This window comes from Pseudorca crassidens, chromosome 10 (genome assembly GCF_039906515.1).
Source record: "Pseudorca crassidens isolate mPseCra1 chromosome 10, mPseCra1.hap1, whole genome shotgun sequence".
Lineage (NCBI taxonomy): Eukaryota > Metazoa > Chordata > Mammalia > Artiodactyla > Delphinidae > Pseudorca > Pseudorca crassidens.
Genome location: NC_090305.1, coordinates 12,854,292 through 12,874,373, shown reverse-complemented (window position 1 = coordinate 12,874,373; position 20,082 = coordinate 12,854,292). Strand labels below are relative to the sequence as shown.

Genomic DNA, 20,082 nt, shown 5'->3' with positions numbered 1-20,082 from the left:
TTATTTGTAGTGAGGTGGATGGACCTAGAGTCTGTCATACAGAGTGAAGTAAGTCAGAAAGAGAAAAACAAATACCGTATGCTAACACATATATATGGCATCTAAAAAAAAAAAAAAAAAAGGTTCTGAAGAACCTAGGGGCAGGACAGGAATAAAGATGCAGATATAGAGAATGGACTTGAGGACACGGAGAGTGGGAAGGGTAAGCTGGGACGAGGAGCGTGGCATGGACATATATACACTACTAAATGTAAAATAGATAGCTAGTGGGAAGCAGCTGCATAGCACAGGGAGATCAGCTAGGTGCTTTGTGACCACCTAGAAGGGTGGGATAGGGAAGGTGGGAGGGTGGGAGGGAGATGTAAGACGGAGGGGATATCGGGATATATGTATACATATAGTTGATTCACTTTGTCATGCAGCAAAAACCAACACAACATTTTAAAGCAATTGTACTCCAATAAAGATGTTAAAAAAAAAGAATAGAGTGGGGGGAAAAAAGAAAAAGAGTAGAGTGTGGGAGGGGAGTTCTCACTCTAGAAAAGCTGAAGACTTAATATGTAGTCAGAGTTATTAAAATGGTGTAACAATAGATATTCTATTCAATGTGATCATAAGTGATTTTGATTTTCTTATTTGTGCTTTTTTCCTACCAAATATGTGCTAGTTTTGTGATTAAAAAAATAAAGCTTAAAAAATAAATGCTTTGAAAAAAAGGAAATATCTTCTGAAAGATAAAAAATCAGAATGGTGTCACATATTTATTTTATGTCCCTACTCCCTAAAAATATATCTATACAAAATATAGATAGATATATATATCCGTACGTGGTATACACTGAATGTGTTTCCACTTGCAGCCCTAAGGGGTCGCCAGTTCCTGGCTTACAGTAAAAAATAATCATATAATGTGAGGCTAGTTACTTAAACCCGCTCAGAAGTTTTCCGATCTATAAAGCGGTGATATTAATAGCTCCCCTAGTTCAACTCGGAGGATTTGTTGTTGGAATTGTATGAAATATGTGAAACTGCTTAATGAAATATTAAACAAGATACAAATGCAAACTGCTATTACTAGTTAGTATTTGAAATTAAGCAGCTGTAGATTTTAGAGTTTTGAACCATCCATCCTCTGTTCATTTGACTGGACTCTTTGAAGCCATTTGTGTACCAACAGGTGAAGTGAGTTGGGAAAGCATAGTTTAAATCACAACTCCTCTCCCCACGCCACATCTCATTTCACAACTGTTTTTCATCCATTCAATGACTATATTTATTGGGTGCCAATATGTACTAGAGACTGGAGTCACGATGGTGAAACAGACACTGTCCTTGCATGCATGAAGCTTACAGATTAGCAGAGTATTTGTGGACAGGAAAATAGGCACTTGCAAAATAAGGTGACCAGTGCTGTAATGTGGTAAGTCCAGGGTGCCATGGGGCTCTCGTGGGGTCACTGCCCAGGCTTGGATGCTCATAGAAGTTTTCTTCAACCATGTCATGATGAAGAGGATGAAATATGCAGATGATTTAAAAGGTAAAGAAGAACAGTGGAGGATGCTTGCTGATGAGGGCGAGGGGGAAGGGCAGCATGTTCCAGGCAGAGGGAAGAAAACTTTACTGCCCCCAGGGCAAGAAAAGCAAAGGAACTACTTTCTGGTTTTTAAAAAAGTGCCCTGATCATTTTTTGACCGATTTCAATACTTTATAATGTTTCCTAGGCCAGGCGCAGCATGACGAGTAATAGAATACATTTTAGGGTGACCCCCTCCTCCCACCAAGCCTCCGGACCACTCCCCTACTAGCCTTTCCCCTCATTGCCTGGCCTTTCCTTTTGAAAAGAGCACTGAAGAGGTGGAGAGAGGCTTTTCTCTTTTGAAGCAGCAGCACTGTTAACAGAGAAGGAAAAGTCTCCCCTGAGCTATGGCAAAATCCTGCAGATTGGTTTATGAATCGCTGTAGCTTAGGTTAAAGCTACCTAATTTCCTGAAAGACACCCCATGGCTTTAGCCTTCCAGAGGGGCATAAAGCTTGTATGATATTTACTGTTAGTTAAAATTAAATGGGAATTGAAAAAAAACACAGAAAACCCAAAGAGTTTCTTCTGGAAGATTATATTATTAAAGAAAAAAAAAGGCTACAAAGCAATGTGGATAAGATGTATATATTGCATTAAAGAAGGTTTGGGAATATACATATCCAGGTGTTAAAGTGATAACTATCTCTGAATAATTGGATTTCATGCGATTTTATACCCTTTTTATTGTGAAATATGACACATGTTGGGGAAAATGCATGATATATAAAAGTATAATTTAATAAATTTTTATTAAGTGAACCCTTGCTTAACCACTACCCAGATCAATAAACAGAATATGGCCCAGGGGCCCTCCATCCGCCCCTTCCCAATGACAACCCACTCTCTCCCTGCTGCCCTTACTTTTACGATAACCTCTTTTTTTTTCTTTTCTTTAGTTTTACCACCTAAGTGTATATTGATGCTTATACGTATTTATCTTTTCCTGTTTTTTGAACTTTAAGTAAATGGGAACATAACGATTTTTTTATCTCTATCTTTGAACATTAGCTTTCGGTCTTTTAACATTAGGTTTCTCAGTTTCATCCATGCTAAGGGTATTGTGGTTCATTCATTTTCAATGCTGTATGGTATTCCAAGGTTAGATATACCACACTTTATCCACTGTACTGCTGATGGGTAGTTTGGCCTGTTTTCAGTTTGGGGCTATCATGAATAGAGTTGCTATTCTTTTGGTGCTCACATGAACATATTTCTATTGGATATGTACCCAGGAGTGGGAATCTGGGTCACCAGATATGCATATCTTTAATAGATAATGCCAGAGAGTTAACCGAACACTGCAGTAGCAATGAACACTTCCTGTAACAGTGTAGGAGTGTCCCCATTGCCCTACACTGAAGTTTTGTGCATTTTTTTCTTTCACTCATCTGAATTTTCTGTGTTTCTCTGTAATAAATATCCATTGGTTTAATTAGGCAAAATGCTTTTCTAATATTTCTTAAATTTGTCTTTCCCAATAGGGATATTATTTTTAAATTTTTAAATTGAAGTAAATCATTCTTACAGAAAAAAGGCACAGATCACAGATGTATGGCTTAATGGATTATCACAAAGAGAACCCACCTCTGTATCCACCACCCAGGTCAAAAAATAGAATTTTCTGGCACCCTAGAAGCCATCTTCATGCCCCTTTCTGGCACAATCCTTTCCCTCCTCATCAAAGGTAAACTATATATTTAGTTCTAACACAATAGATTACTCTTGTGTGGTTTTGAAAGTTATAGAAATGGAATGATACAGCATACCTTATTTTGTGTGTAGCCTCCTTTATTTTCCAATATTGTGAGATTCATCTGCGTTGATATGTGTAGCAGTAATTCGTTCATTCTTTTCTTGCCGCAAGGAAGAAATATTGACCTAAGACAGCTGACCTACTCAGCACTTTTTCAACTCATGGACTGTACTGACCCATGCCACATGTGGATTAGAACACTTTACAGTCATTTGTATTTTTGTTTCTGCACAAATAATAAGCTTTTGGGTTAGAGATGCTGCAGGGAGAATGAATGTGGTACCTTTGCCCCGCCCCCGACCCAGCTGCCCTCTGATTTCTGTAATAATGGCTCCACTTGGAATTGTCTCTTATTGATAATGGATGTTTTCTTTGCCTTCTTCTCCATCTAAAACACAGAACAGTATCACATCCCCAGGCTGCGTACTTTTATGTAAAACAGAGCTGTCACAGGATTTTACTGGAAAGTTGATTTATTTCTGAGGATCATGAGAGTCCAAGGATAAAACTGGCATCTGGCCACAGGGAGAGCCCTTGACCTAGAAGCAGAGACAGCTTCAAAGCTGTGTTGGTATATAATGGAACAGGGCACTTTTAACATGAATCATAGCCTCAAAACTTTCTAGGGGAAAAAAAATCCTAAAACTGTCCTCCAAAAGGAAAGATAAAATCAATAGCTTAGATTTTTTACTCTTTCAGATAAGCAATGCTAAACCCTTCTACACAAAACAGTTGTTGAAATCTAGCTTTTTTTTTTTTAAAGAACAAAGCGTCAACTGAACTTGAACTCTTAAAGCAGAATCTTGATATCAATCTATTTTCCTAAAGTAGCCAAACAGGCTTTCAGATGGTAACTCTCTGAAAGGCTGCATGTGAATGTGTAGTAAATGTAATTTTTCTTCTTTTTTTTCTTTAGGCCTTGAGATGTAATTATTAAAGCTGCAGATGTCCCTAGTGATATTAGCTAGATAATCAAATTTGGATCACAGGAATGAAATAACCTAAAGTGTGCCTTCATTACTGCTCTCCTCCAAAGAATTCACTTAATTCTACCCTCCCCCACCCACAAATCTGTAACTAGACAACGGAGATAGTAAAATTAGCCAGAGGGGTCAAAATGGTCAAATGGATTCTCAAAGCAGAGAATGCCATGTTTAAACACAACAGGTAAAAATTTCCCCACCACAAAAATAGAAAAGAACATTGATGAAATCACAAGCAGAAAAAAACAAATCAAAATGCTGAACAGAACTGCCAGATTAGGAGACCTTATTGCTAAAGTAGCTATGAAGCGTACCGATTAGCTTTCTTAAAAAAAAAAAAAAGGTAAAAATAACATTTCTTAAATAGCTGATTGAGAATAGTTTTCATTAGTAAACATATGTACCCACTAGAAAAATTATCTATGAACGTACAGGTCATTTGAACAAGAATATAATCAGTCTTGTAGAAACTTAAACTAAGCAAAATCAAGATTTTATCAAATTGAGCAGTTCTTAAGTGTTTTTGTATCCTTTCTTTCACTAAGAAGATAATAATCCCCTTTCGTTCCCACCCACCCTTCTCTTGAATCGAGGCTAGGAGAAATTCTTCGACCAGAAAGGCTCAGGGTAGGAAGTTATTGCATAAACTCCCTGTTCTCTTTTGCCAATGCTTTTTAATCCCTATGTACCAATCTTCCCTGCTATTTCATGACAAGAGGATCCCAGCTGTGCCAGATTGTGTGATAGCTATATAATCTAGACACAATCCACAGGGGTTTAGAACAGAAATTAACAAATATATGTAAGCCTGAAACCTTAGCTATAAAGAATATCTACCAGTTTCCCAAACATTCATAGACCAGTCAGAGATTCCATCATCTTGCTTTATAAAAACCCAAGAGTGAAGATTACTATGAGAAAGGTCTTCTAGAATTAGATCTTGCTTATCACAGAAATGTCCACCTTCTGTGGGTGCTAAAGCAGAACAAACATTGAACTGAGAAATAGATGTCTTGGGTTCCAGTACTGAATCTGCCATCAACCAGTTGTATAATCTCTGCCAATTTCCTGCAACTCTTTGGCGGAGATTCCTGTCTATAAAATGAAAAAAAAAAAAAAAAAAAAAAGAACTAGATTCTGTAAGGATCCTTCCAGGTCTAGTAGTTGCGTAAGTGATATTTCTAGACCACAATTAAGTAACAGACCACCCTCTCCCCATTATTCCACATCCACTTGGATTCATCAACACTTTTTCTTTCTTGCTGTTGCACTGGGAGACGGTGTTGGGACTGGGAACCTAACTCATTTCCTGGTACCCATCTCAGGTCACGTCTTAGATGTGGAGTCAACTGAATATGCTTTAGCATCCTATCTCCTTAGGTTCCTCTTAGAGCAATCCATTATCATATTTGGTCCTTTTTCTGGCATTGGAATTCCCATGCTATTCTATGGAAACATTATGCCAAAATGAAAAGTATGAGAATGGCTAAGTATAGCGCTCCAGGCTGCCATATATGTTTGTGATGCTCCCTGGAAAATTTGGAATCCATAAGTAAATGGATCATACTCCTTTTAACCTTTGAGAGTTACCACGTAGATCATGTCCATGTTTAATACTTGTAACTAGAGCTCGGAGGACAATTTGAAATAGTACGTTTTAAGACATCATCAATGAGACCTGACATGTGAGAGAATCTTCCTGCACTAAGAGCTACAGTGAATGCCACATGGAGGAGCTGCAAACTGGGAGCAAATCCACTCCATCCTACTATGAGCCCTTCCTGTTTTGTCAGCCAGCACGGTTTCCTAAATCTCAAATTGCAGCCGAACTGTTCTGCAATTCCATGGCTAGCTATTTTGGGAGCCTAACACAGCAGGACAAATGTGTACAAGTCCACACAGTATGACAGAAGAATTAAAAATGTATTTACCATCTGTTGGTAGTTTCCTTGTGGGGCTCTTTTCTTTTCCTCTCCTGAAGCCACGAATCGGGTCTTCTTACTTCCTGCTGTCCTCAGAGAGCAGAGTTCTGTCTTCAGATCTTTGGAAATGCAGGGCTTTTTTCCCCCTCCTTTAAATTTCCCAGACTGTTGAACTCTCGAAGTATTTCCGCTTCCAGGATCGTTTCCCTCAAATATAAAGTGGAGTGAGTCTGTGAAGAGGTGGTAGTGTTTTATACTTTTTTGTGTGGCCAGGTTACTTTCAGATCCTACACCTGAGTTCTGGTCACAGTGGCCTCTGGGAAGTTCAAGGGTGGAACAAGAGAAGTCAAACACAGGTCAACTGAAAGGAAATTAAGTCCTTCAGTTATGGGAATTCATGTGGGCCCTTTACAATCTATTTTGACCTTACTATAGTGGGATGTACCAGATTTGAGTCAAAATTTCTAATAGGAAAGGGTCCTTGAATGTGACCATGGACTTCAAGTGAGAGTCATTCCAGCCATGTAGCAGTGTGGATAAAAAGTCATAAGCTGGAGTATAGTTTTGTTAGTTGGGTAACCAGTTAGGTTGCTCTGAAGCCACTTGGTTTATGTAGGAATATTCAATCCTCAATAATAATCACTAGCTTTCATTTCTGAGATACATGTATTATTCACTCAAAAATAAAATCTAATAGAAATTAGTATTAAAAATGTTGCTTTAGCCAAAATATTACAATATTACATTTCAGTGTTATGACTCCACCTGGCCTATTTCATTCAGGTAATGACTTGTTAAAAATTCTCAGGCTACGTAGGTGGATAACTTCACCTTGAAACCAGTGCTGGGTGACCTTGGACCTTGGGCAGGTCCTTTAAACTCCAAGCCTCAGTTTGATCATCTAAGAAATGGGAAGCATGATCTTCACCTCACCGGACTGTGGTGGGGATTTAGATGAAACGACACGTGCAAAACCCTTACCATGTTGCCTGGCATAGAATAGGAGCTTGATAAATGGTAGCTTTTAAAAATGATGATTATTGGAAGCTGTAGCTGTGCTACTTTGTTTGTTCTCAAAACTTGCTGTCACGTTTGTACATGATTTTCAATTCTGGTTTCAAATTTTGTGTTTTAAAAATTCTTCACAAATCTGAGTCTGAATGTGAAATTCAGCTCATTCCAACTCAGCCTTACTAGGTATACCAGATATAATTAAGTCAAAGATCAAGTAAACAGAACATCTACCATAGTGTGGACAAGATGCATTGGTTTTGGATTAGCTTCTAATGAGGGAATTGTTGTGCTGGAGCTTAAGGCTTTGCACATAGTAGGTCCTGAAAAATATTACTGATTCATTAATTCATTTAATGGTTGATGAATCTTTAGTGGGTGTCTGTCATGTGCCAAGGACTCTTCTAGATGTTCGAGGTTTATCAGTGCCTAAGACAGACACAACCTCTGCTCTGCTGACAGTAAACAAACTAAAGGAAATGACTCTGAATGTTCTAAGGTAATATACTGATGGAATAATAGAGCAGAGCAAGGTGGATCAGGAAAGTCAGGGGGTACAATTTTAAGTAGGGTGGTCAGATGCGGTACGTGGGCCTCTCACCGCCACAGCCTCTCCCGTCGTGGAGCACAGGCTCCGGACGCACAGGCCCAGCATCCATGGCTCACGGGCCCAGCCACTTCACAGCACGTGGGATCCTCCCGGACCGGGGCACAAACCCACGTCCCCTGCCTCGGCAGGCGGACTCTCAACCACTGCGCCACCAGGGAAGCCCCTGGGAGATTTTTAGTTTGCTTTTTTTTTTTAAGAAAAGAAGACTGAAGAAGGCGAGGGAGTGAGCCATGTGGATATTCAGGGAGAAGCATTCCAAGTGAGGCATCAGCAAGTAGAAAGGCCCTGATGCAAGGGAGCACCTGGCTTGTTTGGGGCTGGAGCTGTAGGAGGGAGGGGAGAGAGGACATGGGATCTGGAAGACAGAGGGCACCCTGATTGTGTGGGGCCTTGGAGGCCATGGGAGGATTTTGATTTTGACTCCAAGTGGAAGAGAGACATCAGATGCTTTGGAGCAGAGCTGTGGCATCACCTCATGCAGATGCTCAACTATGGCCTGAGCCGGACATGGTGCAAGCAGAGAGATGATTTAGGAGGTCAGTGCAATCGTCCTGATGAAGGGTGGTGGTGGTTCATCTCCAGTGGTAGCAGCCCAAATGGTGAGAAATGGTCAGATTCTGGATACAGAAGGGACAGCCAACTGGATTTTGGGGCAGATTGGATGTGGGGTGTGAAAGACAGAGAGGAGTCAAGATGCTTTTTGGCCTGAGCAGTTGGAAGGATGGAGCTGCCATTTACTGAGACATGTGTGCAAGAACTGTATGGTCCGTCTCTTGGTGACTGTTAGAGAAGAGATACCTCGGGATCCTGGGCTCAAGTGTAAGGCCTCCCTCCACCTTCTGGGGAAAGCCTTGTGAAACCAATGAGCTTCCAGTTGTGCTTTTGGAAGATGAGACTCAGAAAGACTGAGGTGTTCACAAGCACTTTTATAAGACTTGAGTGAACAGTTTAAAACAAAGCAGCAGTTTTGGGGGTTGTATTTCCTCCTCCGTGCCAAACAATTGATTTGGCTTTTTTAGTCTCTTCCTCACCCCACTCCACACATGGAAATGCCACCTCTGAAGAGGAGAGCAGCAGGTGCATCCTGGCACCAGTAGACGGAGCCAGGGAGCCCTGGGAAGACCTTTGAGCTGAGGCCCAGTCTGGGAGGACACCACCCTCTCTCAGACCCGCAGCAACGTCTGAGCCTCTGGGCCAGAGGCCAGATGTTTCTGGGAGGAGGGGGAGGTGCTTCTAGAACTCTCTTGACAACTTTCCTATTCCACTGAAACTTTTGTATATTGGTACTGTCATGGCTAAAAGACCAAACATGCATCCAGAACTGATTACCTATGTGTATCTATAGAGGAGAGTGGGCCATATATGTAAATAAAGAGAAGAAAGAAGAATGCAACAGAGCTGTCACCACGGCTCTCATAAAAAGGGTGTATGAGTTTCCTGGGGCTGCTGTAACAAATAAGCCCAAACTGGGTGGCTTAAAACAAGAGAAACAGGGCTTCCCTGGTGCCGCAGTGGTTAAGAATCCGCCTGCCAATGCAGGAGACACGGGTTTGAGCCCTGGTCTGGGAAGATCCCACATGCCGTGGAACAGCTAAGCCCGTGTGCCGCAACTACTGAAGCCTGTGCTCTAGAGCCCACAAGCCACAACTACTGAGCCCGTGCTCCGCAACAAGAGAAGCCACTGCAGTGAGAAGCCCGCATACTGCAAGGAAGAGTAGCCCCCGCTCGCTGCAACTAGAGAAAGCCCGCATTCAACAACGAAGACCCAATGCAGCCAAAAATAAATAAATAACAAAACAACACAAAACAGAAACAAGAGAAATATATTCTCTCACATTTCTGGAGGCTAGAGGTCCAAAATCAAGGTGTCAGCAAGGCTTTGCTCCCTCTGAGGCTCTAGGGAAGGATCCTTCGTTGCCTCTTCTCGCTCCTGGTGGTTGCTGGCCATTCTTGGCTTTCCTTGGCTGGTGGCAGCATAACACCAAGCTCTGCCTCTGTCTTCCTGTACCCTTCCTCCCCGCCCTGTGTCTCTTCTGTGTTTCTGTGCCTCCTCTTCTTAGGAGGGCAGCAGTCATATTGGACTCAGGATCCACCCTAATCCGGTAAGGCCTCATCTTAACTAATTACATCTGCAAAGACCCTATTTCCAAATAAAGTCACACTCACTTTCCTGGGGCCTAGGACTTCAATATATCTTTCGGGGAACACAGTTCAACCTATGACAGAGGGCAACAGGAACTCACGTAGAGAACTGACCAGTGGGGGGAGCCACAGAAATGGAGCAATAAAAGGAAAACGGTTACATGTGAAATCGTAAGTGGAGGTCAAATGGGTTTGGGAGTAAAGGAAATATTAGATAAGAGACGCTCTCACTTAGGATAATCTCCATCTGTGCTTATGGCCCTGATTTTTTTCTGTCAGAGTTAAGAAGATATATATTGTATAAATAAAAAGAATAAGAAAATAGCACTTCTCTGACTCACACATTGGGCAGAGCTGCAAAGTCTTGTGATAATCAGGGAAGACTTGCAGAAGTGCTGGTGCTTGAGCTGGGTCCTGGAGGGTGGGGAAAGATCGCCATGCAAAGAAGGGCTTCCCAGGTAGAGAGAAAGTATATGCAAAAGCACAATGTTATCTAGGTGGTCCACTCTTTACCGCCTTAAGTGGGGTGAAAAGGTCTCTAAAAGCAAGGCCCAGATTGTCTACTTAATCTGTATTACTCAGAAACGGTATTAAAGAAATGAAGGGGCAAGAATGTTTCTGGTTTTAATATTAAATGCACAAATCAGCACACAGTAACCTGAAAGAACATTCGGAGCATCTCTAAGGCAGAGTTCATTCTTGGACACATTTGTCAAAGCACAAATATGGAAACCCCACCCTCAGCCAGATCTGAAGAAATCAAAAGGCTGATGTGGTATAAATTCCTCTGCCCTGATTGCATAAAGGAGATCTGCCAACATTTTTGTCTCTGATATATTCCTTTCTGCACAAAGAGCTGAACTGGGTTCTTAAAAACCTGATCGTGAACTGCGATAGGCAATTCTGAATCCCCACCAGGATCTAGGAAAATTAACTCCTCACTGATCTTCCTAGATAAGCACCCAAGCTCCCCACTTCTGAGATCTGCATCGGGATCTGCCTAGGTTTCTGTCACACAGCAACTCCCTTTTTTGGCATAAGAATGTACAGGATGCCTGTAAAGTTCACACTGGGTCATCTAAGTCTCTTTAAATGCGGGATGATTCATTGCTGGGGGTGGGGGAGAGAGGAGAGTGAGGGGGAAGGAAGTGCTGAGCAGAGAGGCGGAGCAAAGTCATTATGAAATTGACTGCAGAAAAGCTCCCGCTGGGAGTGCTGGGGTCACATGTTCTTACTATTGGTATTTCAGCTACAACTTTTAAACCAGAGATGGGGGAGGGGTTGGAAGGCATCACCTTGTAACTTGATCGGTTTTCAGAGGAGATGCATCCGATGATACCTGGCATATTGATTAGAATTATAGCGGAGGATTAATGTCTCTTTTTATCTGACAAAGAAGAAAAGCTCTCCTATGACAGTACGGTTAGCAGCCTAAGAATCTGGCTGTAGTGGTATGAGTGAACAATTTGTCTTCTCCTACTTGATTTACTCCCATTCTAGCTGACAGGGTCTCCCATTCTGTGCATTCATTTTGTACTTAAAAAGGGATTGTTTGTAATTTACTGTTGAAGTCTGAGTGCTATTATTCTGCTCCGTCAGAAAGCATCTGTGACAGGCGCTATCACTTCATGTCTGTGCCATGGCACAGAGCAAATCCGGATCTGCAGTCATCAGTCTTGAGAGCCCCCCCAAAGTCGCCCAGCAGTTATACTTTGGAGAGGCCTGACGGACACGGGTTCTGCAAATGCCGAACTGCCTGACAACCCCTGCTGAAATCCTGACACGGACAGTCTCCTCTAGCTGTTTATGTCAAAAAGCGAATTGCCAATGCATTTTTCTCTGACTCTTCCTCTTCGGGGTAAACTTGGTAAATTCCTCATAAAACAGTTGTCTTAAACCCTGACCCTCATTTGGATCAGCTTTTCCTAGCCGGTATTGACTCAAGAAAAATAAAGTAACTGTGAGAGCTTATGCTATGTATTTTAATGTCATGAAGTTAGAACAACGATTTGATGGGGTTTTTTAGTCTGTTGTTGCCCCTGATCTTAGTTTGAAGGCACCCTAAGCTTTACCCTCACAACCCATCAACTATCACTATCTTAAGTGTAAACAATGGTGGCTTTGGGCTCTGATTTTATTTTATTTATTTATTTTTTGGGGGCTCTGATTTTAATTTGGAAAATGTATTTCTTTTGAGGAAACAAAATGCCAAGTTGTTAATGAAATGCTTTTAATAGATTTCCAAATGCTTGTGGCCAATACCAAGCAAAGTTCAACTCACTCATTCCAAGCCTTAAAATGTTGTTCATTTTCTTTTCATGTAAGAAGAACTATGTTCTATAGACGATTAAGACCACAAACTCTTGTTATTTCATAGGTCATTGCATTACGTTCAATGTCGGACATAGTTACATTAGTGAAAATGTGTCTAGGTCTTGCTTGCAAAATAAATAACAACGGTTAAAAATCATCTCATTTCCTTTTGATGTGTCCTATTATACTAAATATATTAGAAACTGTTTAACAAACATACAGATTTCCTTTTGGTGGCTTTGATTTGTTTTCTAGTGAAGTAGCAATAGTATACTTTTCATTATCCATGCCCAAAGCCATCTGTCATTAAAAGGTATCACCCCCAACCATTCAGCCTGTAACCAGCTGTAACTTCAGAAGGCTTGTGCTTTCTAAAACAGAGAGCAAAATTTCCATTAGCTTTCCAGGCTGGCAAAGTATTTGAGGACTCCCCCACCCCACCTCAAGAGACTGAATCTAACGAATTTTTAGTCTAACAGATAAGCCTAACAGATTTTTGTTTTCCAGGCCCACATCAGGTCTACCAAGGAGATTATGCCTTCACCAATAGCTTACTCTCAGAGATCATTTTAACAGGAGGTAAGGTGCATGTTCTATACTGCAAGGGGGAAACCTCAGGAAGGCAGAAAAGTAATTAAGTTACTACTACACTACTGCCAAGAGCCATGCCTAAGGTCTCCAATTATGGGTTCTTAGAACTAATTCCTTCACCTTCCCAGCCCCATTGTTAATACCAGGGCTGTCCACTAGAAATGTAATGGACACATGTCATTTTAAATTTTATAGTAGCCACATTAAAAAGTAAAAAGAAACAGGTAAATTAATTTTAACAAGATTTTTATTTAACCTAATATATGCAGAATATTTTCATTTTAATATTTAATATATGTATATGTGCATATGTATGCGTGTGTGTGTGTATGTTCTAAGTCTTTAGAATCTAAGGTAGATTTTACAATTACAACCCATCTCAAGTGCTTAATAGGCATATCGGACAGTACAGACCTATATACTAAAGCATTTGTTTTTAATTGTAGACAGAATCTTATTTAAAATTGCCTAATGTGTGTACTCTTAAGTCATAAACTGTTGGCAGATGTTTAAATACAATGATTTTAATTTTACTCTTGACTATTGGTGATGTCACTTTCATTACCCAGAAGCCTGGGCTGCTATAGTTTGGTGGAGGGTCAAGAAAGCTGATTCAGAAGCATGTCCTTTAAGAGTCTCTGTGCCTCAAACAGAGCCCGGTGACTTCAGTCTGGGTGTGGCGAGCTGACCTCAGAGTCTATTGTGTGAGTGGTTTTCACTTCTGTTTTTAGTTTATTTTGCTTTTCTGGTCTCTCCAGCTTTATTTGGAAGTACAGTCTAAGGAAAGTATATTGGTTTTGCAGGCACACTATGATTTGCTCAGATTTTTAAATGACATATGTGGGCTAACACCCTCCTTATAATACCATGGTTAAGGGTCTGTCAGTGTATCCGTTAAAAATTCAACTTTGAGGTATTTATTACACAGCCATAACAAATTGCTCCAGGCCAAAATTTGGCAAATCTTTCTTTAGCATAGGAGGAAATTCTTTTTAACAATTTTTTAAGAAGCTATAAATAATTAAATGTTTATCATTTAAATTCACTCATGTGATTTTGTCTTTTTGGATAGACAAGGCATTCAGACAAAACATATGTTGTAACTTTACATTTTGTTTTACAAATTTGCAGTATTAATATTAGCTTTATAAATAACTTTGCCGATGATTTACACAGCTGCCCTCCCACCACCCAAATTTTTAATGATCCTAGTATTTGATTCTCATATTTGGAAGTCGGATCAATATACTGATTCTGAAAGGTACTGGATCAATCAACTACGAATCTTTAAGTTTCATCATGGTAAAAACAGACATTTTTCAAAAGATAAGGTTTGTTTTGCTGTGAACTCACTGCAGACGGAAATGTCTTACTCATCTTTATATTCTCAGGGCCTAGTTATTGTAAATGCACAGTGAACGGCTGGTGGTAAATAAGTGATAAACACATAAAAAACATAGCTCAAGAATGAAGGCTGTCTCTATTCGTAAGTCTCATTTAAATATTCACTTATTAAATACTATCTAATAACTTTGAAAATCTTCGAAACTGTAAAGACCTCTATGATTTCCCTCATTTCTGAACAACTCAATGGATTATTGTTATTATTGAATGACCCAATGCTACGCAGGCACGAGCCAGTTCCAAAACATCCTGTCTTATCCACCTCCTGGGAGCATTTGAAGATGCAGTGTGGAAGGGCTGTAAAAAGTATGAAAAGCTACAAAGGTGCAATTGAAATGTAAATCCTCTCCACTGCAAACATGAAAGATAAACCCCTAAAATTACTGTGAAAGTCAACATGGTGAGAAGTACCTATACTTTTACCAACATATTTGACTCCAAATGAAGTGAACTTATCTGATGTAGTATTGGGTTAACTGACCCCCAAGGTTTTTAGATAAATAGGAGTGACTCTCACTTGCCTTACTCTGTGTTGTGTATCTTTATTTTTCATTGCAGAAAAGCTAAGGCATCTTTTTCAAGTATGACTACCGAGGTCCACTTTCTTTTAAGAATTCAAGCCTAAAACTCTAAATAATTATATCTATATTCTATTTAACTTCCAATCCATTCAATCATTTAGTTGTTACAAGCTGCTGAGCCGTTTGTGTTTGCTTGTCTTTGTTTTGCTTTGAACTATGTAAGAGGCTACTTCCAGTGAAGACATATACTACATTTAAAAAGCCCTTACAATGTGGAGGGCCCGTACACTTGCTTTATTAAGTACTCTTGTGCTCCCTCTGCTGCCCTGAAGAAAAGTTTCATGTTCAAGACCCTGGTATATTCCTTACAGAGTGTTCTCTTGGCAATGATGATGCAGATTTGTACATAAATCAGGGCCCTTCTGAAATGCAGTACTATTTGACCAAAGCATAAAATGTAATAATTTTTCATTTTAAAAGTGCAAATTAATAAAAGGGGAAGGGAATAAAAAAGAATAAATAGAATTAAGTTCTGCATCTGTGGCCAAATTCATCTAGACAGAGCCCTGTAGTATAGACAGTGTTTTTCCTACTATAATGCACTCAGGAATCACTGTGGGGTGGGTGGGGGGGCGGGGAGAAGGGAGCTGGTTGAAACACACATTGGGATTCCGTAGGTCTGGGGTGGAACTCTCATTCTGAATGTCTAAAAAGCTTCCAGATGCTGCTGGTGCTGCTTTGAAGACTATGCTTTTAGAAGCAAGATGTGATATGTAATTGTATGATATAAAATATACTTGATAGGCCATTTTAAACCTTCAAAAGTAGACATTACCAAAACAGTGAAGTAGATATAAGAGTGTTTAAGCAATGCAGAACCCAGATTAGGAGGATGGCTCAGCGAGCCTTATTTCTCAATTTCCTTTAATTTCAAAGTTCGACTTACACTTGCCTGAATATAGTATCAGGTTTATGACTAGGAGCATAGTACTACATCTTTGCTTACTGGCTTCTTGAAAACCCTGCTCTTCTTTCATTGAGTTTTTTTTTTTTTTTGCATGAGAAAGTATTGTTTTTAAAGAATCAAGGCCAGTTACTTGTGACTGTACATTTAAAGTTTTGCCACCTGAAACGACAACATTTCAGTACTAAAGGTAGTGAAACTGTATCATAAGTATTATGTTTATGTTGGACCTTGCAGGAAGAAATAGTTACAAATTTTAATGGCAGTTTCTGGCTTTAACCTTAATGCCTAGGTAAGTAAATGACACAGTTCTTAATTGTTCTGTTTGGGTAATAAATGTATTTAGCTTCCTTGAGGGAACATTTAAATTAACTGACTCACTCGAATCTGAGTTATGTGTTTTAATGTGTTGAAGGTTGTTAAAATATGTAATAATGAAAATATTGCTCTTTTTTTAACCCCAAATTCTCTAAATGTAAGATGTCTAAAAATAGAGTGGAGGTGGATGGGACAGTCTGCAGATGAGGAGTTGGAATGAAAACATCTCAGTTAAGCCAGAAACTTGGCAACCAATATTTTCTGTTATAAAAATATTTTAGATGAATTAATTTTTTTATGAAAGCTGTCTGAAACTGAAATGAAGAGCAGAAGTTCTCTGTTTATTCACAGGCCAGTAATAATAATACCTGCCTCAAAAAGCATACGTCTTTTTCGTGCAGAGCTAGCAGCTTCTGCTCCTTTCAGAAACCGGCACTGCCGAGGGGGGAAAGATACATTACTACCCGGTTGCCTTCTGAGATATTAACCTTCACCTTGATAATGCTTGTCAGGCAGAGCCTTTTCAGGAAACTGATTTTAATTGTCCACTAGAGGCTGTAATGAGACCAACAATGTCACTTTAGAATAACCTGGGGCTTAAACTGTAACCATCATTGATTTTTAAGTGAAAAAAAAAAAAAGTTGTAGAAACGAGTAAACAGTAGTAGTAGGTTCTTTAAAAATAGCCATGTATATGTGCATGGTATTTCAAAATGTGAGAAAAAAATGATTTCCGGGGCTCTACACCTTCCTAGCTAGGGTGCTGATTTTTATTTCTGCAGCACCTTGGCTCTATAATACAGTTGTTTAAAAGCTGACACATTTCTGTTGGTGATTCTGTATCCTGCTTCAGTTGGTGACTAACCGTTAGGTCATAAGTAAATTCAGCCAAAAGGCTTCTCAAATACAGCTTCCAGTCAAGTGGAGGCTTCCAGAGAAAAACTTACGTTGTAAGGATCGTATTTCTAGACACTTGGTTCTAAGCACCTGAAAGAGGTCAAATGCTGCCCCGACACCTACCGGTCTTCCAGAATTATCTGCAGCCAGGAAAACGCCGCACTGAGCTCCCTTTAGCATGGCCGTGCCTTCTCTTCCTCCAGGTGCCACACCTGTTGGCCAGGTACCACCCCTCCAAAGAAGAGTCCTTCCCTTCCAGCTAACGCCTGGCGGTGGTACCCACGGAGGGACGGGGTGCCGAGGAGTTGAGAACCGCACTTAAATTTGAGTCCAGAGGAAGTTCTCCGGCGCGGATTCACGAGAACTGCCATCTGATGCTCGGTTTGCTTTCTCTATCTCCTACACTGGTTGCCTCATTTCCGATGAAATTAATGATCCCGAATTAGCGGCGAGAGGAGTGCGCGGATCGTCTACCCAGGGTAAAGCTGGGTAGTTCCATACCCAGAGCAGATTTCCGGACCTGCAGAAAGAGAAGGGAGAGCAGGGAGGTCACCAGCTTTCGTAGGCAGGAAAGGTGAGGGTGCACGTGCAGACAGGGGGACCCTTAAAACTTTCCTGAGTTGCACGCCAAGACAATCCCCGCGGCTCGGTGGGCTGGCTTCCGGAACGCTGAGGCTAAACCGGTTTGAGGGTTAACATGCGTGAAGATCGGAGTCAGCCCTCTTAGTCGCTTGTCGGCGCGCCCAGGACGAAGGGAACGTCGGGATCAGAATTGGCCCACCTCCTCTCCCACTTGGGGTATTTCATGGTCTCCGACTTGCAGCTCGACAGCCCTCGGAGAGTCCTCCAGGGTCCCTGAGTTGCACCCCGCTGTCGCTCTGTCCCCTCCAACTAGATGCAGGGACCCGGGAAGGCGCGCGAGGACCTACCGGTCACCGCTAAAATTACCTCATCGCTTCAGCTCCCCGCCCCTTTCCCAAACCTGGAAGCACTGTCCCCTCCGGCCCCGGTCACCCCTCCCGCCCCGCGGCCCTCGATCCCGAGCCGGTCTTGGGGAAACGCGCCCGCCTCCCCGGGGGCCTCCGAGCCCGGGCTGCGCGCACCGAAGGGTTAAGGGCGCGGACCGGCCGCCGCGCTGTGCGCTCGCCGTGCTCAGAGCTGCTCGCCCCGCCGCCCGCCGGAGGGTGCCCCCCCCGCCCCCCCGAAGTCGGATCCCAGAGCTGCGGCGGCGGCAGCCAACTGCTCCATATTTGGCTTCTATTACACATTTACATACTGGAGCGAGCTAGCGAGCGAGCGCGAGAGAGCGCGAGGGAGGGCGGGCGGAGGGAGGAGGGAAGGGAGAGGAGCGGGGCGGGGGGAGGAGGAGGAGGAGAGAGCAGAGTATACCGCAGACATCATTTCTACTACAGTGGCGGAGCCGTACAGGACCTGTTTCACTGCAGGGGGATCCAAAACAAGCCCCGTGGAGCAGCAGCCAGAGCTACAGCAGCCGCAAGACACTGTTTCTCTCCCTCTGCCCCCCCTTCCCCACGCAACCCCAGATCCATTTACACTTTACAGTAAGTGGCTATTTTTTTTCTCCTCCGATTCTTTCTCTCCCCCCTCCCCCATCTCCTTCTCCCATGATTTAGATTGAGATTCCCCCCCCACCCCCGCTCTCCCTAGAGGGGCAAAAGCAACAACCAGGAAACAAACCCCAAACCCCATTCGGCGACACGGAAAACAGCTGGAAGAGGAGCGAAGGAAATCGACGCGTTGTGTTGTGGTGTGTGTTTGTGTGTGTGTGTGTGTGTGTGTGTACATACACCCTTCCCCGGCTCCAGCTTCCCGGGCCGACATCCCCGCTCTGGGAGCAGGGACAACTGGCAGGAGGGCTGCAGGGGCTGGGTGGGCGCCAGCCAGGCGAGGGGGCGCGCCCGGGCTGGGGGCACGGGCGGGCGGGGAGAGCGGCGGCGGCGGCGGCGCCCCGCTACGGCGGCTGCCGGTCCGGCCGCGAGTGCGGAGAGCCATGTCCTCCTCCCTGGAGGTGGCGTAGGGGGAGGAGGAGGCCGGGGGTCGCGCTGCCCCCTCCTCCCGCCGCCCCCTCCTCACTCCTCTCCCCGAAGAGGGCGGCGAGAGCGAGCGGGTCTGGAGAAGGGCTGGGCTTGCCCGCGGGGGCCGCCTGGCCTCGGAGCCCCGGGGTGGGGGTCTCCCCGCGGAGGTCGGCCTGGCCGGACGTGCGGCTGCGGACCGGGAAGGGTCTGCGCCCGCGGCCGCGCCGGGACTTCGCGCGCGTGGCCGGGCGTAGAGCGGTGGGAGAGCGGGGGGCGCTGAGGGGTGGGTACTGGGGGAGCGGGTGTGCGGTGCCGGGAGCGCGGCCGGAGTGGCGGTGGCGGCCCTGGCTGCAGCTGCCGCCGCCGCCGCCGCCGCCGCCCTGTTGGTACGGCAGCTTCCTGATCATGTGCAGCCGTCGCAGCGGCCCGGAGCCGGGAGCCCGCGAGCGCCCCAGCCCGGGCCGGCGCCCCCGCCAGCGCCCGTGGCCGGAGCCGGGGAGCCGTGGCAGGCGCTGCCCTGCCCGCGCCGGAGTAAACGGCTGTGCGGCTGCTGGGAGGGTGAATGAAGCCGGGAGGAGGGGAAGGAGGAGGTGGCGGCGGCGGCGGCGCTGCGGGAACTGGGATGCGCCCTGGAGCCCCGCCGCTCGCTCACTCTGGGCCGGGCCGGAGGCTCCGCCACTCCTGCGACCGCAGCCGCCACCTCCTACGTGGTTCCAGCGCTGCGCGCAGGCCGGTCCCGCAGGGGGCGGGGCGGGGCAGGGGGCCGGCCGGGCTGAGCAAGAGGTGAGGCGGTGGCGGAGCGCGGCGTGAGTGTGAGTGAGTGCGTGCGATTGTGAGTGTGTGCGCGCGCGCGTGCGGGGGAGGGGGCGGCTGGGGCCGTCGCGGTGGGGAGAGGGCCCCCTCAGTGGCCACTTGGCTGACTCCGCACCGCCCCGACCCCTTCTCGGCCCCCCCCCCTCCCCACCGCCCTCAGGCCGCCTTCCTGAACTCCGCGGCTGGTGCTTTCATTTTATTTCAGACCACGTAGGGGGCTGACTG

The 20,082-nt window shown here is 44.0% G+C and overlaps 1 protein-coding gene and 1 long non-coding RNA gene across 12 annotated transcripts in view; one reads left to right on the top strand and one right to left on the bottom strand.

The window, feature by feature from the left end:
• The window catches only part of LOC137231593 (uncharacterized), a 60,278-nt gene extending 42,040 nt beyond the window's left edge, over positions 1-18,238 (bottom strand). For 2 of the 7 annotated variants that reach the window (XR_010946685.1, XR_010946684.1), the window contains exons 1-3: positions 17,132-18,057; positions 9,694-11,339; positions 6,247-6,467 (exon numbers count right to left, since the gene is read on the bottom strand). This is a non-coding gene — a long non-coding RNA (uncharacterized lncRNA). Of the gene's footprint in view, positions 1-4,670; positions 5,411-6,246; positions 6,554-9,693; positions 11,340-17,131; positions 18,059-18,111 lie in introns of those variants that run through there. The other 5 variants (XR_010946686.1, XR_010946688.1, XR_010946687.1 and 2 more) reach the window with 5 other exon arrangements.
• A 193-nt stretch (positions 18,239-18,431) lies between these two features.
• The window catches only part of ATXN1 (ataxin 1), a 395,170-nt gene continuing 393,519 nt past the window's right edge, over positions 18,432-20,082 (top strand). For 3 of the 5 annotated variants that reach the window (XM_067752049.1, XM_067752054.1, XM_067752055.1), the window contains exon 1: positions 18,432-18,570. The gene's annotated coding sequence lies outside the window, so the exon portion shown is untranslated. Of the gene's footprint in view, positions 18,571-18,628; positions 18,777-19,813; positions 19,828-20,082 lie in introns of those variants that run through there. The other 2 variants (XM_067752052.1, XM_067752051.1) reach the window with 2 other exon arrangements.